Raw genomic sequence first — 25,753 nt, forward strand, 5'->3', positions numbered from 1 at the left:
TGCATTGATCTAGTCTTTTCTACTCTAATTTGCAGGTAAGCATGCATTTATCTAATATTTTCTCCTCTAATTAAAGGTAAAGATGTTTTTTCTAGTATTTTCATGTCTAATTTGCAGGTAAGAACGCATTGATCAAGTATTTTCTACTCTAATTTGCAGGTAAATATGCATTTATCTAGTATTCTCTTCTCTAATTTGTAGGTAAATAGGCATTTATCTGATGTTGTCGTCTCTACTTTGCAGGTAAAGATGCATGTATCTAGTATTTTCTTCTCTACTTTGCAGGTATGTATGCATTTATCTAGTCTTTTCTTCTCTAATTTGCAGGTAAATATGCATTTATCTAATATTGTCTTCTCTGCGTTGCAGTTAAGTACGCATGTATCTGGTATTTTCTTCTCTACTTTGCAGGTAAGCACGGATTGATCAAGTATTTTCTACTCTAATTTGCAGGTAAATATGCATTTATCTAGTATTCTCTTCTCTAATTTGTAGGTAAATAGGCATTTATCTGATATTGTCGTCTCTACTTTGCAGGTAAAGACGCATGTATCTAGTATTTTCTTCTCTACTTTGAGGGAAAGGACACATTTACCTAGTGTTTTCTTCTCTAATTTGCAGGTAAGTACGCATTTATCTAGTATTCTCTTCTCTAATTTGTAGGTAAATAGGCATTTATCTGATATTGTTGTCTCTACTTTGCAGGTAAAGACGCATGTATCTAGTATTTTCTTCTCTACTTTGCGGGAAAGGACACATTTACCTAGTCTTTTCTTCTCCAATTTGCAGGTAAGTACGCATTTATCTAGTAGTCTCTTCTCTAATTTGCAGGTAAGTACACATTTATCTAATATTGTCTACTCTACTTTGCAGGTAAAGAAGCACTTATCTAGTATTTTCTTCTCTACTTTGCAGGTAAGTACACATTTACCTAGTCTTTTCATCTCTAATTTTTAGGTAAGTACGCATTTATCTAGTATTGTCTTCTCTGCTTTGCAGTTAAGTACACATGTATCTGGTATTTTCTTCTCTACTTTGCAGGTAAGTACACATTTATCTAGTATTCTCTTCTCTAATTTGCAGGTAAATATGCATTTATCTAATATTGTCTTCTCTACTTTGCAGGTGAAGACACATGTATCTAGTCTTTTCTTCTCTACTTTGCAGGTAAGTATGCATTTATCTAGTCTTTTCTTCTCTAATTTTCAGGTAAATACGCATTTATCTAATATTGTCTTCTCTGCTTTGCAGGTAAATATGCATTGATCTAGTCTTTTCTACTCTAATTTGCAGGTAAGCATGCATGTATCTAATATTTTCTCCTCTAATTTAAAGGTAAAGATGTTTTTTCTAGTATTTTCATGTCTAATTTGCAGGTAAGAATGCATTGATCAAGTATTTTCTACTCTAATTTGCAGGTAAATATGCATTTATCTAGTATTCTCTTCTCTAATTTGTAGGTAAATAGGCATTTATCTTAAATTGTCGTGTCTACTTTGCAGGTAAAGACGCATGTATCTAGTATTTTCTTCTCTACTTTGCGGGAAAGGACACATTTACCTAGTCTTTTCTTCTCTAATTTGCAGGTAAGTACGCATTTATCTAGTATTCTCTTCTCTAATTTGCAGGTAAATACGCATTTATCTAATATTGTCTTCTCTACTTTGCAGGTAAGTACGCATTTATCTAGTATTTTCATCTCTAATTTGAAGGTAAGAACGCATTTATCTAATATTGTCTTCTCTACTTTGTAGGTAAGTACGCATGTATCTGGTATTTTCTTCTCTACTTTGCAGGTAAGCACGCATTGATCAAGTATTTTCTACTCTAATTTGCAGGTAAATATGCATTTATCTAGTATTCTCTTCTCTAATTTGTAGGTAAATAGGCATTTATCTGATATTGTCGTCTCTACTTTGCAGGTAAAGACGCATGTATCTAGTATTTTCTTCTCTACTTTGCGGGAAAGGACACATTTACCTAGTCTTTTCTTCTCTAATTTGCAGGTAAGTACGCATTTATCTAGTATTCTCTTCTCTAATTTGTAGGTAAATAGGCATTTATCTGATATTGTCGTCTCTACTTTGCTGGTAAAGACGCATGTATCTAGTATTTTCTTCTCTACTTTGCGGGAAAGGACACATTTACCTAGTCTTTTCTTCTCCAATTTGCAGGTAAGTACGCATTTATCTAGTAGTCTCTTCTCTAATTTGCAGGTAAGTACACATTTATCTAATATTGTCTACTCTACTTTGCAGGTAAAGAAGCACTTATCTAGTATTTTCTTCTCTACTTTGCAGGTAAGTACACATTTACCTAGTCTTTTCATCTCTAATTTTTAGGTAAGTACGCATTTATCTAGTATTGTCTTCTCTGCTTTGCAGTTAAGTACACATGTATCTGGTATTTTCTTCTCTACTTTGCAGGTAAGTACACATTTATCTAGTATTCTCTTCTCTAATTTGCAGGTAAACATGCATTTATCTAATATTGTCTTCTCTACTTTGCAGGTGAAGACACATGTATCTAGTCTTTTCTTCTCTACTTTGCAGGTAAGTATGCATTTATCTAGTCTTTTCTTCTCTAATTTTCAGATAAATACGCATTTATCTAATATTTTCTTCTCTGCTTTGCAGTTAAGTACGCATGTATCTGGTATTTTCTTCTCTACTTTGCAGGTAAGCACGCATTTATCTAATATTTTCTCCTCTAATTTTCAGGTAAATATGCATTGATCTAGTCTTTTCTACTCTAATTTGCAGGTAAGCATGCATTTATCTAATATTTTCTCCTCTAATTAAAGGTAAAGATGTTTTTTCTAGTATTTTCATGTCTAATTTGCAGGTAAGAACGCATTGATCAAGTATTTTCTACTCTAATTTGCAGGTAAATATGCATTTATCTAGTATTCTCTTCTCTAATTTGTAGGTAAATAGGCATTTATCTGATGTTGTCGTCTCTACTTTGCAGGTAAAGATGCATGTATCTAGTATTTTCTTCTCTACTTTGCAGGTATGTATGCATTTATCTAGTCTTTTCTTCTCTAATTTGCAGGTAAATATGCATTTATCTAATATTGTCTTCTCTGCGTTGCAGTTAAGTACGCATGTATCTGGTATTTTCTTCTCTACTTTGCAGGTAAGCACGGATTGATCAAGTATTTTCTACTCTAATTTGCAGGTAAATATGCATTTATCTAGTATTCTCTTCTCTAATTTGTAGGTAAATAGGCATTTATCTGATATTGTCGTCTCTACTTTGCAGGTAAAGACGCATGTATCTAGTATTTTCTTCTCTACTTTGAGGGAAAGGACACATTTACCTAGTGTTTTCTTCTCTAATTTGCAGGTAAGTACGCATTTATCTAGTATTCTCTTCTCTAATTTGTAGGTAAATAGGCATTTATCTGATATTGTTGTCTCTACTTTGCAGGTAAAGACGCATGTATCTAGTATTTTCTTCTCTACTTTGCGGGAAAGGACACATTTACCTAGTCTTTTCTTCTCCAATTTGCAGGTAAGTACGCATTTATCTAGTAGTCTCTTCTCTAATTTGCAGGTAAGTACACATTTATCTAATATTGTCTACTCTACTTTGCAGGTAAAGAAGCACTTATCTAGTATTTTCTTCTCTACTTTGCAGGTAAGTACACATTTACCTAGTCTTTTCATCTCTAATTTTTAGGTAAGTACGCATTTATCTAGTATTGTCTTCTCTGCTTTGCAGTTAAGTACACATGTATCTGGTATTTTCTTCTCTACTTTGCAGGTAAGTACACATTTATCTAGTATTCTCTTCTCTAATTTGCAGGTAAATATGCATTTATCTAATATTGTCTTCTCTACTTTGCAGGTGAAGACACATGTATCTAGTCTTTTCTTCTCTACTTTGCAGGTAAGTATGCATTTATCTAGTCTTTTCTTCTCTAATTTTCAGGTAAATACGCATTTATCTAATATTGTCTTCTCTGCTTTGCAGGTAAATATGCATTGATCTAGTCTTTTCTACTCTAATTTGCAGGTAAGCATGCATGTATCTAATATTTTCTCCTCTAATTTAAAGGTAAAGATGTTTTTTCTAGTATTTTCATGTCTAATTTGCAGGTAAGAATGCATTGATCAAGTATTTTCTACTCTAATTTGCAGGTAAATATGCATTTATCTAGTATTCTCTTCTCTAATTTGTAGGTAAATAGGCATTTATCTTAAATTGTCGTGTCTACTTTGCAGGTAAAGACGCATGTATCTAGTATTTTCTTCTCTACTTTGCGGGAAAGGACACATTTACCTAGTCTTTTCTTCTCTAATTTGCAGGTAAGTACGCATTTATCTAGTATTCTCTTCTCTAATTTGCAGGTAAATACGCATTTATCTAATATTGTCTTCTCTACTTTGCAGGTAAGTACGCATTTATCTAGTATTTTCATCTCTAATTTGAAGGTAAGAACGCATTTATCTAATATTGTCTTCTCTACTTTGTAGGTAAGTACGCATGTATCTGGTATTTTCTTCTCTACTTTGCAGGTAAGCACGCATTGATCAAGTATTTTCTACTCTAATTTGCAGGTAAATATGCATTTATCTAGTATTCTCTTCTCTAATTTGTAGGTAAATAGGCATTTATCTGATATTGTCGTCTCTACTTTGCAGGTAAAGACGCATGTATCTAGTATTTTCTTCTCTACTTTGCGGGAAAGGACACATTTACCTAGTCTTTTCTTCTCTGATTTGCAGGTAAGTACGCATTTATCTAGTATTCTCTTCTCTAATTTGTAGGTAAATAGGCATTTATCTGATATTGTCGTCTCTTCTTTGCAGGTAAAGACGCATGTATCTAGTATTTTCTTCTCTACTTTGCGGGAAAGGACACATTTACCTAGTCTTTTCTTCTCCAATTTGCAGGTAAGTACGCATTTATCTAGTAGTCTCTTCTCTAATTTGCAGGTAAGTACACATTTATCTAATATTGTCTACTCTACTTTGCAGGTAAAGAAGCACTTATCTAGTATTTTCTTCTCTACTTTGCAGGTAAGTACACATTTACCTAGTCTTTTCATCTCTAATTTTTAGGTAAGTACGCATTTATCTAGTATTGTCTTCTCTGCTTTGCAGTTAAGTACACATGTATCTGGTATTTTCTTCTCTACTTTGCAGGTAAGTACACATTTATCTAGTATTCTCTTCTCTAATTTGCAGGTAAACATGCATTTATCTAATATTGTCTTCTCTACTTTGCAGGTGAAGACACATGTATCTAGTCTTTTCTTCTCTACTTTGCAGGTAAGTATGCATTTATCTAGTCTTTTCTTCTCTAATTTTCAGATAAATACGCATTTATCTAATATTTTCTTCTCTGCTTTGCAGTTAAGTACGCATGTATCTGGTATTTTCTTCTCTACTTTGCAGGTAAGCACGCATTTATCTAATATTTTCTCCTCTAATTTTCAGGTAAATATGCATTGATCTAGTCTTTTCTACTCTAATTTGCAGGTAAGCATGCATTTATCTAATATTTTCTCCTCTAATTAAAGGTAAAGATGTTTTTTCTAGTATTTTCATGTCTAATTTGCAGGTAAGAACGCATTGATCAAGTATTTTCTACTCTAATTTGCAGGTAAATATGCATTTATCTAGTATTCTCTTCTCTAATTTGTAGGTAAATAGGCATTTATCTGATGTTGTCGTCTCTACTTTGCAGGTAAAGATGCATGTATCTAGTATTTTCTTCTCTACTTTGCAGGTATGTATGCATTTATCTAGTCTTTTCTTCTCTAATTTGCAGGTAAATATGCATTTATCTAATATTGTCTTCTCTGCGTTGCAGTTAAGTACGCATGTATCTGGTATTTTCTTCTCTACTTTGCAGGTAAGCACGGATTGATCAAGTATTTTCTACTCTAATTTGCAGGTAAATATGCATTTATCTAGTATTCTCTTCTCTAATTTGTAGGTAAATAGGCATTTATCTGATATTGTCGTCTCTACTTTGCAGGTAAAGACGCATGTATCTAGTATTTTCTTCTCTACTTTGAGGGAAAGGACACATTTACCTAGTGTTTTCTTCTCTAATTTGCAGGTAAGTACGCATTTATCTAGTATTCTCTTCTCTAATTTGTAGGTAAATAGGCATTTATCTGATATTGTTGTCTCTACTTTGCAGGTAAAGACGCATGTATCTAGTATTTTCTTCTCTACTTTGCGGGAAAGGACACATTTACCTAGTCTTTTCTTCTCCAATTTGCAGGTAAGTACGCATTTATCTAGTAGTCTCTTCTCTAATTTGCAGGTAAGTACACATTTATCTAATATTGTCTACTCTACTTTGCAGGTAAAGAAGCACTTATCTAGTATTTTCTTCTCTACTTTGCAGGTAAGTACACATTTACCTAGTCTTTTCATCTCTAATTTTTAGGTAAGTACGCATTTATCTAGTATTGTCTTCTCTGCTTTGCAGTTAAGTACACATGTATCTGGTATTTTCTTCTCTACTTTGCAGGTAAGTACACATTTATCTAGTATTCTCTTCTCTAATTTGCAGGTAAATATGCATTTATCTAATATTGTCTTCTCTACTTTGCAGGTGAAGACACATGTATCTAGTCTTTTCTTCTCTACTTTGCAGGTAAGTATGCATTTATCTAGTCTTTTCTTCTCTAATTTTCAGGTAAATACGCATTTATCTAATATTGTCTTCTCTGCTTTGCAGGTAAATATGCATTGATCTAGTCTTTTCTACTCTAATTTGCAGGTAAGCATGCATGTATCTAATATTTTCTCCTCTAATTTAAAGGTAAAGATGTTTTTTCTAGTATTTTCATGTCTAATTTGCAGGTAAGAATGCATTGATCAAGTATTTTCTACTCTAATTTGCAGGTAAATATGCATTTATCTAGTATTCTCTTCTCTAATTTGTAGGTAAATAGGCATTTATCTTAAATTGTCGTGTCTACTTTGCAGGTAAAGACGCATGTATCTAGTATTTTCTTCTCTACTTTGCGGGAAAGGACACATTTACCTAGTCTTTTCTTCTCTAATTTGCAGGTAAGTACGCATTTATCTAGTATTCTCTTCTCTAATTTGCAGGTAAATACGCATTTATCTAATATTGTCTTCTCTACTTTGCAGGTAAGTACGCATTTATCTAGTATTTTCATCTCTAATTTGAAGGTAAGAACGCATTTATCTAATATTGTCTTCTCTACTTTGTAGGTAAGTACGCATGTATCTGGTATTTTCTTCTCTACTTTGCAGGTAAGCACGCATTGATCAAGTATTTTCTACTCTAATTTGCAGGTAAATATGCATTTATCTAGTATTCTCTTCTCTAATTTGTAGGTAAATAGGCATTTATCTGATATTGTCGTCTCTACTTTGCAGGTAAAGACGCATGTATCTAGTATTTTCTTCTCTACTTTGCGGGAAAGGACACATTTACCTAGTCTTTTCTTCTCTGATTTGCAGGTAAGTACGCATTTATCTAGTATTCTCTTCTCTAATTTGTAGGTAAATAGGCATTTATCTGATATTGTCGTCTCTTCTTTGCAGGTAAAGACGCATGTATCTAGTATTTTCTTCTCTACTTTGCGGGAAAGGACACATTTACCTAGTCTTTTCTTCTCCAATTTGCAGGTAAGTACGCATTTATCTAGTAGTCTCTTCTCTAATTTGCAGGTAAGTACACATTTATCTAATATTGTCTACTCTACTTTGCAGGTAAAGAAGCACTTATCTAGTATTTTCTTCTCTACTTTGCAGGTAAGTACACATTTACCTAGTCTTTTCATCTCTAATTTTTAGGTAAGTACGCATTTATCTAGTATTGTCTTCTCTGCTTTGCAGTTAAGTACACATGTATCTGGTATTTTCTTCTCTACTTTGCAGGTAAGTACACATTTATCTAGTATTCTCTTCTCTAATTTGCAGGTAAACATGCATTTATCTAATATTGTCTTCTCTACTTTGCAGGTGAAGACACATGTATCTAGTCTTTTCTTCTCTACTTTGCAGGTAAGTATGCATTTATCTAGTCTTTTCTTCTCTAATTTTCAGATAAATACGCATTTATCTAATATTTTCTTCTCTGCTTTGCAGTTAAGTACGCATGTATCTGGTATTTTCTTCTCTACTTTGCAGGTAAGCACGCATTTATCTAATATTTTCTCCTCTAATTTTCAGGTAAATATGCATTGATCTAGTCTTTTCTACTCTAATTTGCAGGTAAGCATGCATTTATCTAATATTTTCTCCTCTAATTAAAGGTAAAGATGTTTTTTCTAGTATTTTCATGTCTAATTTGCAGGTAAGAACGCATTGATCAAGTATTTTCTACTCTAATTTGCAGGTAAATATGCATTTATCTAGTATTCTCTTCTCTAATTTGTAGGTAAATAGGCATTTATCTGATGTTGTCGTCTCTACTTTGCAGGTAAAGATGCATGTATCTAGTATTTTCTTCTCTACTTTGCAGGTATGTATGCATTTATCTAGTCTTTTCTTCTCTAATTTGCAGGTAAATATGCATTTATCTAATATTGTCTTCTCTGCGTTGCAGTTAAGTACGCATGTATCTGGTATTTTCTTCTCTACTTTGCAGGTAAGCACGGATTGATCAAGTATTTTCTACTCTAATTTGCAGGTAAATATGCATTTATCTAGTATTCTCTTCTCTAATTTGTAGGTAAATAGGCATTTATCTGATATTGTCGTCTCTACTTTGCAGGTAAAGACGCATGTATCTAGTATTTTCTTCTCTACTTTGAGGGAAAGGACACATTTACCTAGTGTTTTCTTCTCTAATTTGCAGGTAAGTACGCATTTATCTAGTATTCTCTTCTCTAATTTGTAGGTAAATAGGCATTTATCTGATATTGTTGTCTCTACTTTGCAGGTAAAGACGCATGTATCTAGTATTTTCTTCTCTACTTTGCGGGAAAGGACACATTTACCTAGTCTTTTCTTCTCCAATTTGCAGGTAAGTACGCATTTATCTAGTAGTCTCTTCTCTAATTTGCAGGTAAGTACACATTTATCTAATATTGTCTACTCTACTTTGCAGGTAAAGAAGCACTTATCTAGTATTTTCTTCTCTACTTTGCAGGTAAGTACACATTTACCTAGTCTTTTCATCTCTAATTTTTAGGTAAGTACGCATTTATCTAGTATTGTCTTCTCTGCTTTGCAGTTAAGTACACATGTATCTGGTATTTTCTTCTCTACTTTGCAGGTAAGTACACATTTATCTAGTATTCTCTTCTCTAATTTGCAGGTAAATATGCATTTATCTAATATTGTCTTCTCTACTTTGCAGGTGAAGACACATGTATCTAGTCTTTTCTTCTCTACTTTGCAGGTAAGTATGCATTTATCTAGTCTTTTCTTCTCTAATTTTCAGGTAAATACGCATTTATCTAATATTGTCTTCTCTGCTTTGCAGGTAAATATGCATTGATCTAGTCTTTTCTACTCTAATTTGCAGGTAAGCATGCATGTATCTAATATTTTCTCCTCTAATTTAAAGGTAAAGATGTTTTTTCTAGTATTTTCATGTCTAATTTGCAGGTAAGAATGCATTGATCAAGTATTTTCTACTCTAATTTGCAGGTAAATATGCATTTATCTAGTATTCTCTTCTCTAATTTGTAGGTAAATAGGCATTTATCTTAAATTGTCGTGTCTACTTTGCAGGTAAAGACGCATGTATCTAGTATTTTCTTCTCTACTTTGCGGGAAAGGACACATTTACCTAGTCTTTTCTTCTCTAATTTGCAGGTAAGTACGCATTTATCTAGTATTCTCTTCTCTAATTTGCAGGTAAATACGCATTTATCTAATATTGTCTTCTCTACTTTGCAGGTAAGTACGCATTTATCTAGTATTTTCATCTCTAATTTGAAGGTAAGAACGCATTTATCTAATATTGTCTTCTCTACTTTGTAGGTAAGTACGCATGTATCTGGTATTTTCTTCTCTACTTTGCAGGTAAGCACGCATTGATCAAGTATTTTCTACTCTAATTTGCAGGTAAATATGCATTTATCTAGTATTCTCTTCTCTAATTTGTAGGTAAATAGGCATTTATCTGATATTGTCGTCTCTACTTTGCAGGTAAAGACGCATGTATCTAGTATTTTCTTCTCTACTTTGCGGGAAAGGACACATTTACCTAGTCTTTTCTTCTCTAATTTGCAGGTAAGTACGCATTTATCTAGTATTCTCTTCTCTAATTTGTAGGTAAATAGGCATTTATCTGATATTGTCGTCTCTACTTTGCTGGTAAAGACGCATGTATCTAGTATTTTCTTCTCTACTTTGCGGGAAAGGACACATTTACCTAGTCTTTTCTTCTCCAATTTGCAGGTAAGTACGCATTTATCTAGTAGTCTCTTCTCTAATTTGCAGGTAAGTACACATTTATCTAATATTGTCTACTCTACTTTGCAGGTAAAGAAGCACTTATCTAGTATTTTCTTCTCTACTTTGCAGGTAAGTACACATTTACCTAGTCTTTTCATCTCTAATTTTTAGGTAAGTACGCATTTATCTAGTATTGTCTTCTCTGCTTTGCAGTTAAGTACACATGTATCTGGTATTTTCTTCTCTACTTTGCAGGTAAGTACACATTTATCTAGTATTCTCTTCTCTAATTTGCAGGTAAACATGCATTTATCTAATATTGTCTTCTCTACTTTGCAGGTGAAGACACATGTATCTAGTCTTTTCTTCTCTACTTTGCAGGTAAGTATGCATTTATCTAGTCTTTTCTTCTCTAATTTTCAGATAAATACGCATTTATCTAATATTTTCTTCTCTGCTTTGCAGTTAAGTACGCATGTATCTGGTATTTTCTTCTCTACTTTGCAGGTAAGCACGCATTTATCTAATATTTTCTCCTCTAATTTTCAGGTAAATATGCATTGATCTAGTCTTTTCTACTCTAATTTGCAGGTAAGCATGCATTTATCTAATATTTTCTCCTCTAATTAAAGGTAAAGATGTTTTTTCTAGTATTTTCATGTCTAATTTGCAGGTAAGAACGCATTGATCAAGTATTTTCTACTCTAATTTGCAGGTAAATATGCATTTATCTAGTATTCTCTTCTCTAATTTGTAGGTAAATAGGCATTTATCTGATGTTGTCGTCTCTACTTTGCAGGTAAAGATGCATGTATCTAGTATTTTCTTCTCTACTTTGCAGGTATGTATGCATTTATCTAGTCTTTTCTTCTCTAATTTGCAGGTAAATATGCATTTATCTAATATTGTCTTCTCTGCGTTGCAGTTAAGTACGCATGTATCTGGTATTTTCTTCTCTACTTTGCAGGTAAGCACGGATTGATCAAGTATTTTCTACTCTAATTTGCAGGTAAATATGCATTTATCTAGTATTCTCTTCTCTAATTTGTAGGTAAATAGGCATTTATCTGATATTGTCGTCTCTACTTTGCAGGTAAAGACGCATGTATCTAGTATTTTCTTCTCTACTTTGAGGGAAAGGACACATTTACCTAGTGTTTTCTTCTCTAATTTGCAGGTAAGTACGCATTTATCTAGTATTCTCTTCTCTAATTTGTAGGTAAATAGGCATTTATCTGATATTGTTGTCTCTACTTTGCAGGTAAAGACGCATGTATCTAGTATTTTCTTCTCTACTTTGCGGGAAAGGACACATTTACCTAGTCTTTTCTTCTCCAATTTGCAGGTAAGTACGCATTTATCTAGTAGTCTCTTCTCTAATTTGCAGGTAAGTACACATTTATCTAATATTGTCTACTCTACTTTGCAGATAAAGAAGCACTTATCTAGTATTTTCTTCTCTACTTTGCAGGTAAGTACACATTTACCTAGTCTTTTCATCTCTAATTTTTAGGTAAGTACGCATTTATCTAGTATTGTCTTCTCTGCTTTGCAGTTAAGTACACATGTATCTGGTATTTTCTTCTCTACTTTGCAGGTAAGTACACATTTATCTAGTATTCTCTTCTCTAATTTGCAGGTAAATATGCATTTATCTAATATTGTCTTCTCTACTTTGCAGGTGAAGACACATGTATCTAGTCTTTTCTTCTCTACTTTGCAGGTAAGTATGCATTTATCTAGTCTTTTCTTCTCTAATTTTCAGGTAAATACGCATTTATCTAATATTGTCTTCTCTGCTTTGCAGGTAAATATGCATTGATCTAGTCTTTTCTACTCTAATTTGCAGGTAAGCATGCATGTATCTAATATTTTCTCCTCTAATTTAAAGGTAAAGATGTTTTTTCTAGTATTTTCATGTCTAATTTGCAGGTAAGAATGCATTGATCAAGTATTTTCTACTCTAATTTGCAGGTAAATATGCATTTATCTAGTATTCTCTTCTCTAATTTGTAGGTAAATAGGCATTTATCTTAAATTGTCGTGTCTACTTTGCAGGTAAAGACGCATGTATCTAGTATTTTCTTCTCTACTTTGCGGGAAAGGACACATTTACCTAGTCTTTTCTTCTCTAATTTGCAGGTAAGTACGCATTTATCTAGTATTCTCTTCTCTAATTTGCAGGTAAATACGCATTTATCTAATATTGTCTTCTCTACTTTGCAGGTAAGTACGCATTTATCTAGTATTTTCATCTCTAATTTGAAGGTAAGAACGCATTTATCTAATATTGTCTTCTCTACTTTGTAGGTAAGTACGCATGTATCTGGTATTTTCTTCTCTACTTTGCAGGTAAGCACGCATTGATCAAGTATTTTCTACTCTAATTTGCAGGTAAATATGCATTTATCTAGTATTCTCTTCTCTAATTTGTAGGTAAATAGGCATTTATCTGATATTGTCGTCTCTACTTTGCAGGTAAAGACGCATGTATCTAGTATTTTCTTCTCTACTTTGCGGGAAAGGACACATTTACCTAGTCTTTTCTTCTCTGATTTGCAGGTAAGTACGCATTTATCTAGTATTCTCTTCTCTAATTTGTAGGTAAATAGGCATTTATCTGATATTGTCGTCTCTTCTTTGCAGGTAAAGACGCATGTATCTAGTATTTTCTTCTCTACTTTGCGGGAAAGGACACATTTACCTAGTCTTTTCTTCTCCAATTTGCAGGTAAGTACGCATTTATCTAGTAGTCTCTTCTCTAATTTGCAGGTAAGTACACATTTATCTAATATTGTCTACTCTACTTTGCAGGTAAAGAAGCACTTATCTAGTATTTTCTTCTCTACTTTGCAGGTAAGTACACATTTACCTAGTCTTTTCATCTCTAATTTTTAGGTAAGTACGCATTTATCTAGTATTGTCTTCTCTGCTTTGCAGTTAAGTACACATGTATCTGGTATTTTCTTCTCTACTTTGCAGGTAAGTACACATTTATCTAGTATTCTCTTCTCTAATTTGCAGGTAAACATGCATTTATCTAATATTGTCTTCTCTACTTTGCAGGTGAAGACACATGTATCTAGTCTTTTCTTCTCTACTTTGCAGGTAAGTATGCATTTATCTAGTCTTTTCTTCTCTAATTTTCAGATAAATACGCATTTATCTAATATTTTCTTCTCTGCTTTGCAGTTAAGTACGCATGTATCTGGTATTTTCTTCTCTACTTTGCAGGTAAGCACGCATTTATCTAATATTTTCTCCTCTAATTTTCAGGTAAATATGCATTGATCTAGTCTTTTCTACTCTAATTTGCAGGTAAGCATGCATTTATCTAATATTTTCTCCTCTAATTAAAGGTAAAGATGTTTTTTCTAGTATTTTCATGTCTAATTTGCAGGTAAGAACGCATTGATCAAGTATTTTCTACTCTAATTTGCAGGTAAATATGCATTTATCTAGTATTCTCTTCTCTAATTTGTAGGTAAATAGGCATTTATCTGATGTTGTCGTCTCTACTTTGCAGGTAAAGATGCATGTATCTAGTATTTTCTTCTCTACTTTGCAGGTATGTATGCATTTATCTAGTCTTTTCTTCTCTAATTTGCAGGTAAATATGCATTTATCTAATATTGTCTTCTCTGCGTTGCAGTTAAGTACGCATGTATCTGGTATTTTCTTCTCTACTTTGCAGGTAAGCACGGATTGATCAAGTATTTTCTACTCTAATTTGCAGGTAAATATGCATTTATCTAGTATTCTCTTCTCTAATTTGTAGGTAAATAGGCATTTATCTGATATTGTCGTCTCTACTTTGCAGGTAAAGACGCATGTATCTAGTATTTTCTTCTCTACTTTGAGGGAAAGGACACATTTACCTAGTGTTTTCTTCTCTAATTTGCAGGTAAGTACGCATTTATCTAGTATTCTCTTCTCTAATTTGTAGGTAAATAGGCATTTATCTGATATTGTTGTCTCTACTTTGCAGGTAAAGACGCATGTATCTAGTATTTTCTTCTCTACTTTGCGGGAAAGGACACATTTACCTAGTCTTTTCTTCTCCAATTTGCAGGTAAGTACGCATTTATCTAGTAGTCTCTTCTCTAATTTGCAGGTAAGTACACATTTATCTAATATTGTCTACTCTACTTTGCAGGTAAAGAAGCACTTATCTAGTATTTTCTTCTCTACTTTGCAGGTAAGTACACATTTACCTAGTCTTTTCATCTCTAATTTTTAGGTAAGTACGCATTTATCTAGTATTGTCTTCTCTGCTTTGCAGTTAAGTACACATGTATCTGGTATTTTCTTCTCTACTTTGCAGGTAAGTACACATTTATCTAGTATTCTCTTCTCTAATTTGCAGGTAAATATGCATTTATCTAATATTGTCTTCTCTACTTTGCAGGTGAAGACACATGTATCTAGTCTTTTCTTCTCTACTTTGCAGGTAAGTATGCATTTATCTAGTCTTTTCTTCTCTAATTTTCAGGTAAATACGCATTTATCTAATATTGTCTTCTCTGCTTTGCAGGTAAATATGCATTGATCTAGTCTTTTCTACTCTAATTTGCAGGTAAGCATGCATGTATCTAATATTTTCTCCTCTAATTTAAAGGTAAAGATGTTTTTTCTAGTATTTTCATGTCTAATTTGCAGGTAAGAATGCATTGATCAAGTATTTTCTACTCTAATTTGCAGGTAAATATGCATTTATCTAGTATTCTCTTCTCTAATTTGTAGGTAAATAGGCATTTATCTTAAATTGTCGTGTCTACTTTGCAGGTAAAGACGCATGTATCTAGTATTTTCTTCTCTACTTTGCGGGAAAGGACACATTTACCTAGTCTTTTCTTCTCTAATTTGCAGGTAAGTACGCATTTATCTAGTATTCTCTTCTCTAATTTGCAGGTAAATACGCATTTATCTAATATTGTCTTCTCTACTTTGCAGGTAAGTACGCATTTATCTAGTATTTTCATCTCTAATTTGAAGGTAAGAACGCATTTATCTAATATTGTCTTCTCTACTTTGTAGGTAAGTACGCATGTATCTGGTATTTTCTTCTCTACTTTGCAGGTAAGCACGCATTGATCAAGTATTTTCTACTCTAATTTGCAGGTAAATATGCATTTATCTAGTATTCTCTTCTCTAATTTGTAGGTAAATAGGCATTTATCTGATATTGTCGTCTCTACTTTGCAGGTAAAGACGCATGTATCTAGTATTTTCTTCTCTACTTTGCGGGAAAGGACACATTTACCTAGTCTTTTCTTCTCTGATTTGCAGGTAAGTACGCATTTATCTAGTATTCTCTTCTCTAATTTGTAGGTAAATAGGCATTTATCTGATATTGTCGTCTCTTCTTTGCAGGTAAAGACGCATGTATCTAGTATTTTCTTCTCTACTTTGCGGGAAAGGACACATTTACCTAGTCTTTTCTTCTCCAATTTGCAGGTAAGTACGCATTTATCTAGTAGTCTCTTCTCTAATTTGCAGGTAAGTACACATTTATCTAATATTGTCTACTCTACTTTGCAGGTAAAGAAGCACTTATCTAGTATTTTCTTCTCTACTTTGCAGGTAAGTACACATTTACCTAGTCTTTTCATCTCTAATTTTTAGGTAAGTACGCATTTATCTAGTATTGTCTTCTCTGCTTTGCAGTTAAGTACACATGTATCTGGTATTTTCTTCTCTACTTTGCAGGTAAGTACACATTTATCTAGTATTCTCTTCTCTAATTTGCAGGTAAACATGCATTTATCTAATATTGTCTTCTCTACTTTGCAGGTGAAGACACATGTATCTAGTCTTTTCTTCTCTACTTTGCAGGTAAGTATGCATTTATCTAGTCTTTTCTTCTCTAATTTTCAGGTAAATACGCATTTATCTAATATTTTCTTCTCTGCTTTGCAGTTAAGTACGCATGTATCTGGTATTTTCTTCTCTACTTTGCAGGTAAGCACGCATTTATCTAATATTTTCTCCTCTAATTTTCAGGTAAATATGCATTGATCTAGTCTTTTCTACTCTAATTTGCAGGTAAGCATGCATTTATCTAATATTTTCTCCTCTAATTTAAAGGTAAAGATGTTTTTTCTAGTATTTTCATGTCTAATTTGCAGGTAAGAACGCATTGATCAAGTATTTTCTACTCTAATTTGCAGGTAAATATGCATTTATCTAGTATTCTCTTCTCTAATTTGTAGGTAAATAGGCATTTATCTGATGTTGTCGTCTCTACTTTGCAGGTAAAGATGCATGTATCTAGTATTTTCTTCTCTACTTTGCAGGTATGTATGCATTTATCTAGTCTTTTCTTCTCTAATTTGCAGGTAAATATGCATTTATCTAATATTGTCTTCTCTGCGTTGCAGTTAAGTACGCATGTATCTGGTATTTTCTTCTCTACTTTGCAGGTAAGCACGGATTGATCAAGTATTTTCTACTCTAATTTGCAGGTAAATATGCATTTATCTAGTATTCTCTTCTCTAATTTGTAGGTAAATAGGCATTTATCTGATATTGTCGTCTCTACTTTGCAGGTAAAGACGCATGTATCTAGTATTTTCTTCTCTACTTTGAGGGAAAGGACACATTTACCTAGTGTTTTCTTCTCTAATTTGCAGGTAAGTACGCATTTATCTAGTATTCTCTTCTCTAATTTGTAGGTAAATAGGCATTTATCTGATATTGTTGTCTCTACTTTGCAGGTAAAGACGCATGTATCTAGTATTTTCTTCTCTACTTTGCGGGAAAGGACACATTTACCTAGTCTTTTCTTCTCCAATTTGCAGGTAAGTACGCATTTATCTAGTAGTCTCTTCTCTAATTTGCAGGTAAGTACACATTTTTCTAATATTGTCTACTCTACTTTGCAGGTAAAGAAGCACTTATCTAGTATTTTCTTCTCTACTTTGCAGGTAAGTACACATTTACCTAGTCTTTTCATCTCTAAGTTTTAGGTAAGTACGCATTTATCTAGTATTGTCTTCTCTGCTTTGCAGTTAAGTACACATGTATCTGGTATTTTCTTCTCTACTTTGCAGGTAAGTACACATTTATCTAGTATTCTCTTCTCTAATTTGCAGGTAAATATGCATTTATCTAATATTGTCTTCTCTACTTTGCAGGTGAAGACACATGTATCTAGTCTTTTCTTCTCTACTTTGCAGGTAAGTATGCATTTATCTAGTCTTTTCTTCTCTAATTTTCAGGTAAATACGCATTTATCTAATATTGTCTTCTCTGCTTTGCAGGTAAATATGCATTGATCTAGTCTTTTCTACTCTAATTTGCAGGTAAGCATGCATGTATCTAATATTTTCTCCTCTAATTTAAAGGTAAAGATGTTTTTTCTAGTATTTTCATGTCTAATTTGCAGGTAAGAATGCATTGATCAAGTATTTTCTACTCTAATTTGCAGGTAAATATGCATTTATCTAGTATTCTCTTCTCTAATTTGTAGGTAAATAGGCATTTATCTGAAATTGTCGTGTCTACTTTGCAGGTAAAGACGCATGTATCTAGTATTTTCTTCTCTACTTTGCGGGAAAGGACACATTTACCTAGTCTTTTCTTCTCTAATTTGCAGGTAAGTACGCATTTATCTAGTATTCTCTTCTCTAATTTGCAGGTAAATACGCATTTATCTAATATTGTCTTCTCTACTTTGCAGGTAAAGATGCATGTATCTAGTATTTTCTTCTCTACTTTGCAGGTAAGTACGCATTTATCTAGTATTTTCATCTCTAATTTGAAGGTAAGAACGCATTTATCTAATATTGTCTTCTCTACTTTGTAGGTAAGTACGCATGTATCTAGTATTTTCTTCTCTACTTTGCAGATAAATACGCATCTATCTAATATGATCTCTACTTTGCTGGTAAAGACGCACTTATCTAGTATTTTCTTCTGCACTTTACAGGTAAGCACGCATTTGTCTAATATTTTTTCCTCTAATTTTCAGGTAAATATGCATTGATCTAGTCTTTTCTACTCTAATTTGCAGGTAAGCATGCATTTATCTAATATTTTCTCCTCTAATTTAAAGGTAAAGATGTTTTTTCTAGTATTTTCATGTCTAATTTGCAGGTAAGAATGCATTGATCAAGTATTTTCTACTCTAATTTGCAGGTAAATATGCATTTATCTAGTATTCTCTTCTCTAATTTGTAGGTAAATAGGCATTTATCTGATGTTGTCGTCTCTACTTTGCAGGTAAAGATGCATGTATCTAGTATTTTCTTCTCTACTTTGCAGGTATGTATGCATTTATCTAGTCTTTTCTTCTCTAATTTGCAGGTAAATATGCATTTATCTAATATTGTCTTCTCTGCGTTGCAGTTAAGTACGCATGTATCTGGTATTTTCTTCTCTACTTTGCAGGTAAGCACGGATTGATCAAGTATTTTCTACTCTAATTTGCAGGTAAATATGCATTTATCTAGTATTCTCTTCTCTAATTTGTAGGTAAATAGGCATTTATCTGATATTGTCGTCTCTACTTTGCAGGTAAAGACGCATGTATCTAGTATTTTCTTCTCTACTTTGAGGGAAAGGACACATTTACCTAGTGTTTTCTTCTCTAATTTGCAGGTAAGTACGCATTTATCTAGTATTCTCTTCTCTAATTTGTAGGTTAATAGGCATTTATCTGATATTGTTGTCTCTACTTTGCAGGTAAAGACGCATGTATCTAGTATTTTCTTCTCTACTTTGCGGGAAAGGACACATTTACCTAGTCTTTTCTTCTCCAATTTGCAGGTAAGTATGCATTTATCTAGTAGTCTCTTCTCTAATTTGCAGGTAAGTACACATATTTCTAATATTGTCTACTCTACTTTGCAGGTAAAGAAGCACTTATCTAGTATTTTCTTCTCTACTTTGCAGGTAAGTACACATTTACCTAGTCTTTTCATCTCTAATTTTTAGGTAAGTACGCATTTATCTAGTATTGTCTTCTCTGCTTTGCAGTTAAGTACACATGTATCTGGTATTTTCTTCTCTACTTTGCAGGTAAGTACACATTTATCTAGTATTCTCTTCTCTAATTTGCAGGTAAATATGCATTTATCTAATATTGTCTTCTCTACTTTGCAGGTGAAGACACATGTATCTAGTCTTTTCTTCTCTACTTTGCAGGTAAGTATGCATTTATCTAGTCTTTTCTTCTCTAATTTTCAGGTAAATACGCATTTATCTAATATTGTCTTCTCTGCTTTGCAGGTAAATATGCATTGATCTAGTCTTTTCTACTCTAATTTGCAGGTAAGCATGCATGTATCTAATATTTTCTCCTCTAATTTAAAGGTAAAGATGTTTTTTCTAGTATTTTCATGTCTAATTTGCAGGTAAGAATGCATTGATCAAGTATTTTCTACTCTAATTTGCAGGTAAATATGCATTTATCTAGTATTCTCTTCTCTAATTTGTAGGTAAATAGGCATTTATCTGAAATTGTCGTGTCTACTTTGCAGGTAAAGACGCATGTATCTAGTATTTTCTTCTCTACTTTGCGGGAAAGGACACATTTACCTAGTCTTTTCTTCTCTAATTTGCAGGTAAGTACGCATTTATCTAGTATTCTCTTCTCTAATTTGCAGGTAAATACGCATTTATCTAATATTGTCTTCTCTACTTTGCAGGTAAAGATGCATGTATCTAGTATTTTCTTCTCTACTTTGCAGGTAAGTACGCATTTATCTAGTATTGTCTTCTCTGCTTTGCAGTTAAGTACACATGTATCTGGTATTTTCTTCTCTACTTTGCAGGTAAGTACACATTTATCTAGTATTCTCTTCTCTAATTTGCAGGTAAACATGCATTTATCTAATATTGTCTTCTCTACTTTGCAGGTGAAGACACATGTATCTAGTCTTTTCTTCTCTACTTTGCAGGTAAGTATGCATTTATCTAGTCTTTTCTTCTCTAATTTTCAGGTAAATACGCATTTATCTAATATTTTCTTCTCTGCTTTGCAGTTAAGTACGCATGTATCTGGTATTTTCTTCTCTACTTTGCAGGTAAGCACGCATTTATCTAATATTTTCTCCTCTAATTTTCAGGTAAATATGCATTGATCTAGTCTTTTCTACTCTAATTTGCAGGTAAGCATGCATTTATCTAATATTTTCTCCTCTAATTTAAAGGTAAAGATGTTTTTTCTAGTATTTTCATGTCTAATTTGCAGGTAAGAACGCATTGATCAAGTATTTTCTACTCTACTTTGCAGGTAAATATGCATTTATCTAGTATTCTCTTCTCTAATTTGTAGGTAAATAGGCATTTATCTGATGTTGTCGTCTCTACTTTGCAGGTAAAGATGCATGTATCTAGTATTTTCTTCTCTACTTTGCAGGTATGTATGCATTTATCTAGTCTTTTCTTCTCTAATTTGCAGGTAAATATGCATTTATCTAATATTGTCTTCTCTGCGTTGCAGTTAAGTACGCATGTATCTGGTATTTTCTTCTCTACTTTGCAGGTAAGCACGGATTGATCAAGTATTTTCTACTCTAATTTGCAGGTAAATATGCATTTATCTAGTATTCTCTTCTCTAATTTGTAGGTAAATAGGCATTTATCTGATATTGTCGTCTCTACTTTGCAGGTAAAGACGCATGTATCTAGTATTTTCTTCTCTACTTTGAGGGAAAGGACACATTTACCTAGTGTTTTCTTCTCTAATTTGCAGGTAAGTACGCATTTATCTAGTATTCTCTTCTCTAATTTGTAGGTAAATAGGCATTTATCTGATATTGTTGTCTCTACTTTGCAGGTAAAGACGCATGTATCTAGTATTTTCTTCTCTACTTTGCGGGAAAGGACACATTTACCTAGTCTTTTCTTCTCCAATTTGCAGGTAAGTACGCATTTATCTAGTAGTCTCTTCTCTAATTTGCAGGTAAGTACACATTTATCTAATATTGTCTACTCTACTTTGCAGGTAAAGAAGCACTTATCTAGTATTTTCTTCTCTACTTTGCAGGTAAGTACACATTTACCTAGTCTTTTCATCTCTAATTTTTAGGTAAGTACGCATTTATCTAGTATTGTCTTCTCTGCTTTGCAGTTAAGTACACATGTATCTGGTATTTTCTTCTCTACTTTGCAGGTAAGTACACATTTATCTAGTATTCTCTTCTCTAATTTGCAGGTAAATATGCATTTATCTAATATTGTCTTCTCTACTTTGCAGGTGAAGACACATGTATCTAGTCTTTTCTTCTCTACTTTGCAGGTAAGTATGCATTTATCTAGTCTTTTCTTCTCTAATTTTCAGGTAAATACGCATTTATCTAATATTGTCTTCTCTGCTTTGCAGGTAAATATGCATTGATCTAGTCTTTTCTACTCTAATTTGCAGGTAAGCATGCATGTATCTAATATTTTCTCCTCTAATTTAAAGGTAAAGATGTTTTTTCTAGTATTTTCATGTCTAATTTGCAGGTAAGAATGCATTGATCAAGTATTTTCTACTCTAATTTGCAGGTAAATATGCATTTATCTAGTATTCTCTTCTCTAATTTGTAGGTAAATAGGCATTTATCTTAAATTGTCGTGTCTACTTTGCAGGTAAAGACGCATGTATCTAGTATTTTCTTCTCTACTTTGCGGGAAAGGACACATTTACCTAGTCTTTTCTTCTCTAATTTGCAGGTAAGTACGCATTTATCTAGTATTCTCTTCTCTAATTTGCAGGTAAATACGCATTTATCTAATATTGTCTTCTCTACTTTGCAGGTAAGTACGCATTTATCTAGTATTTTCATCTCTAATTTGAAGGTAAGAACGCATTTATCTAATATTGTCTTCTCTACTTTGTAGGTAAGTACGCATGTATCTGGTATTTTCTTCTCTACTTTGCAGGTAAGCACGCATTGATCAAGTATTTTCTACTCTAATTTGCAGGTAAATATGCATTTATCTAGTATTCTCTTCTCTAATTTGTAGGTAAATAGGCATTTATCTGATATTGTCGTCTCTACTTTGCAGGTAAAGACGCATGTATCTAGTATTTTCTTCTCTACTTTGCGGGAAAGGACACATTTACCTAGTCTTTTCTTCTCTAATTTGCAGGTAAGTACGCATTTATCTAGTATTCTCTTCTCTAATTTGTAGGTAAATAGGCATTTATCTGATATTGTCGTCTCTACTTTGCTGGTAAAGACGCATGTATCTAGTATTTTCTTCTCTACTTTGCGGGAAAGGACACATTTACCTAGTCTTTTCTTCTCCAATTTGCAGGTAAGTACGCATTTATCTAGTAGTCTCTTCTCTAATTTGCAGGTAAGTACACATTTATCTAATATTGTCTACTCTACTTTGCAGGTAAAGAAGCACTTATCTAGTATTTTCTTCTCTACTTTGCAGGTAAGTACACATTTACCTAGTCTTTTCATCTCTAATTTTTAGGTAAGTACGCATTTATCTAGTATTGTCTTCTCTGCTTTGCAGTTAAGTACACATGTATCTGGTATTTTCTTCTCTACTTTGCAGGTAAGTACACATTTATCTAGTATTCTCTTCTCTAATTTGCAGGTAAACATGCATTTATCTAATATTGTCTTCTCTACTTTGCAGGTGAAGACACATGTATCTAGTCTTTTCTTCTCTACTTTGCAGGTAAGTATGCATTTATCTAGTCTTTTCTTCTCTAATTTTCAGATAAATACGCATTTATCTAATATTTTCTTCTCTGCTTTGCAGTTAAGTACGCATGTATCTGGTATTTTCTTCTCTACTTTGCAGGTAAGCACGCATTTATCTAATATTTTCTCCTCTAATTTTCAGGTAAATATGCATTGATCTAGTCTTTTCTACTCTAATTTGCAGGTAAGCATGCATTTATCTAATATTTTCTCCTCTAATTTAAAGGTAAAGATGTTTTTTCTAGTATTTTCATGTCTAATTTGCAGGTAAGAACGCATTGATCAAGTATTTTCTACTCTACTTTGCAGGTAAATATGCATTTATCTAGTATTCTCTTCTCTAATTTGTAGGTAAATAGGCATTTATCTGATGTTGTCGTCTCTACTTTGCAGGTAAAGATGCATGTATCTAGTATTTTCTTCTCTACTTTGCAGGTATGTATGCATTTATCTAGTCTTTTCTTCTCTAATTTGCAGGTAAATATGCATTTATCTAATATTGTCTTCTCTGCGTTGCAGTTAAGTACGCATGTATCTGGTATTTTCTTCTCTACTTTGCAGGTAAGCACGGATTGATCAAGTATTTTCTACTCTAATTTGCAGGTAAATATGCATTTATCTAGTATTCTCTTCTCTAATTTGTAGGTAAATAGGCATTTATCTGATATTGTCGTCTCTACTTTGCAGGTAAAGACGCATGTATCTAGTATTTTCTTCTCTACTTTGAGGGAAAGGACACATTTACCTAGTGTTTTCTTCTCTAATTTGCAGGTAAGTACGCATTTATCTAGTATTCTCTTCTCTAATTTGTAGGTAAATAGGCATTTATCTGATATTGTTGTCTCTACTTTGCAGGTAAAGACGCATGTATCTAGTATTTTCTTCTCTACTTTGCGGGAAAGGACACATTTACCTAGTCTTTTCTTCTCCAATTTGCAGGTAAGTACGCATTTATCTAGTAGTCTCTTCTCTAATTTGCAGGTAAGTACACATTTATCTAATATTGTCTACTCTACTTTGCAGGTAAAGAAGCACTTATCTAGTATTTTCTTCTCTACTTTGCAGGTAAGTACACATTTACCTAGTCTTTTCATCTCTAATTTTTAGGTAAGTACGCATTTATCTAGTATTGTCTTCTCTGCTTTGCAGTTAAGTACACATGTATCTGGTATTTTCTTCTCTACTTTGCAGGTAAGTACACATTTATCTAGTATTCTCTTCTCTAATTTGCAGGTAAATATGCATTTATCTAATATTGTCTTCTCTACTTTGCAGGTGAAGACACATGTATCTAGTCTTTTCTTCTCTACTTTGCAGGTAAGTATGCATTTATCTAGTCTTTTCTTCTCTAATTTTCAGGTAAATACGCATTTATCTAATATTGTCTTCTCTGCTTTGCAGGTAAATATGCATTGATCTAGTCTTTTCTACTCTAATTTGCAGGTAAGCATGCATGTATCTAATATTTTCTCCTCTAATTTAAAGGTAAAGATGTTTTTTCTAGTATTTTCATGTCTAATTTGCAGGTAAGAATGCATTGATCAAGTATTTTCTACTCTAATTTGCAGGTAAATATGCATTTATCTAGTATTCTCTTCTCTAATTTGTAGGTAAATAGGCATTTATCTTAAATTGTCGTGTCTACTTTGCAGGTAAAGACGCATGTATCTAGTATTTTCTTCTCTACTTTGCGGGAAAGGACACATTTACCTAGTCTTTTCTTCTCTAATTTGCAGGTAAGTACGCATTTATCTAGTATTCTCTTCTCTAATTTGCAGGTAAATACGCATTTATCTAATATTGTCTTCTCTACTTTGCAGGTAAGTACGCATTTATCTAGTATTTTCATCTCTAATTTGAAGGTAAGAACGCATTTATCTAATATTGTCTTCTCTACTTTGTAGGTAAGTACGCATGTATCTGGTATTTTCTTCTCTACTTTGCAGGTAAGCACGCATTGATCAAGTATTTTCTACTCTAATTTGCAGGTAAATATGCATTTATCTAGTATTCTCTTCTCTAATTTGTAGGTAAATAGGCATTTATCTGATATTGTCGTCTCTACTTTGCAGGTAAAGACGCATGTATCTAGTATTTTCTTCTCTACTTTGCGGGAAAGGACACATTTACCTAGTCTTTTCTTCTCTAATTTGCAGGTAAGTACGCATTTATCTAGTATTCTCTTCTCTAATTTGTAGGTAAATAGGCATTTATCTGATATTGTCGTCTCTACTTTGCTGGTAAAGACGCATGTATCTAGTATTTTCTTCTCTACTTTGCGGGAAAGGACACATTTACCTAGTCTTTTCTTCTCCAATTTGCAGGTAAGTACGCATTTATCTAGTAGTCTCTTCTCTAATTTGCAGGTAAGTACACATTTATCTAATATTGTCTACTCTACTTTGCAGGTAAAGAAGCACTTATCTAGTATTTTCTTCTCTACTTTGCAGGTAAGTACACATTTACCTAGTCTTTTCATCTCTAATTTTTAGGTAAGTACGCATTTATCTAGTATTGTCTTCTCTGCTTTGCAGTTAAGTACACATGTATCTGGTATTTTCTTCTCTACTTTGCAGGTAAGTACACATTTATCTAGTATTCTCTTCTCTAATTTGCAGGTAAACATGCATTTATCTAATATTGTCTTCTCTACTTTGCAGGTGAAGACACATGTATCTAGTCTTTTCTTCTCTACTTTGCAGGTAAGTATGCATTTATCTAGTCTTTTCTTCTCTAATTTTCAGA

The sequence above is a fragment of the Nothobranchius furzeri genome, chromosome 1, assembly GCF_043380555.1.
Source record: "Nothobranchius furzeri strain GRZ-AD chromosome 1, NfurGRZ-RIMD1, whole genome shotgun sequence".
Lineage (NCBI taxonomy): Eukaryota > Metazoa > Chordata > Actinopteri > Cyprinodontiformes > Nothobranchiidae > Nothobranchius > Nothobranchius furzeri.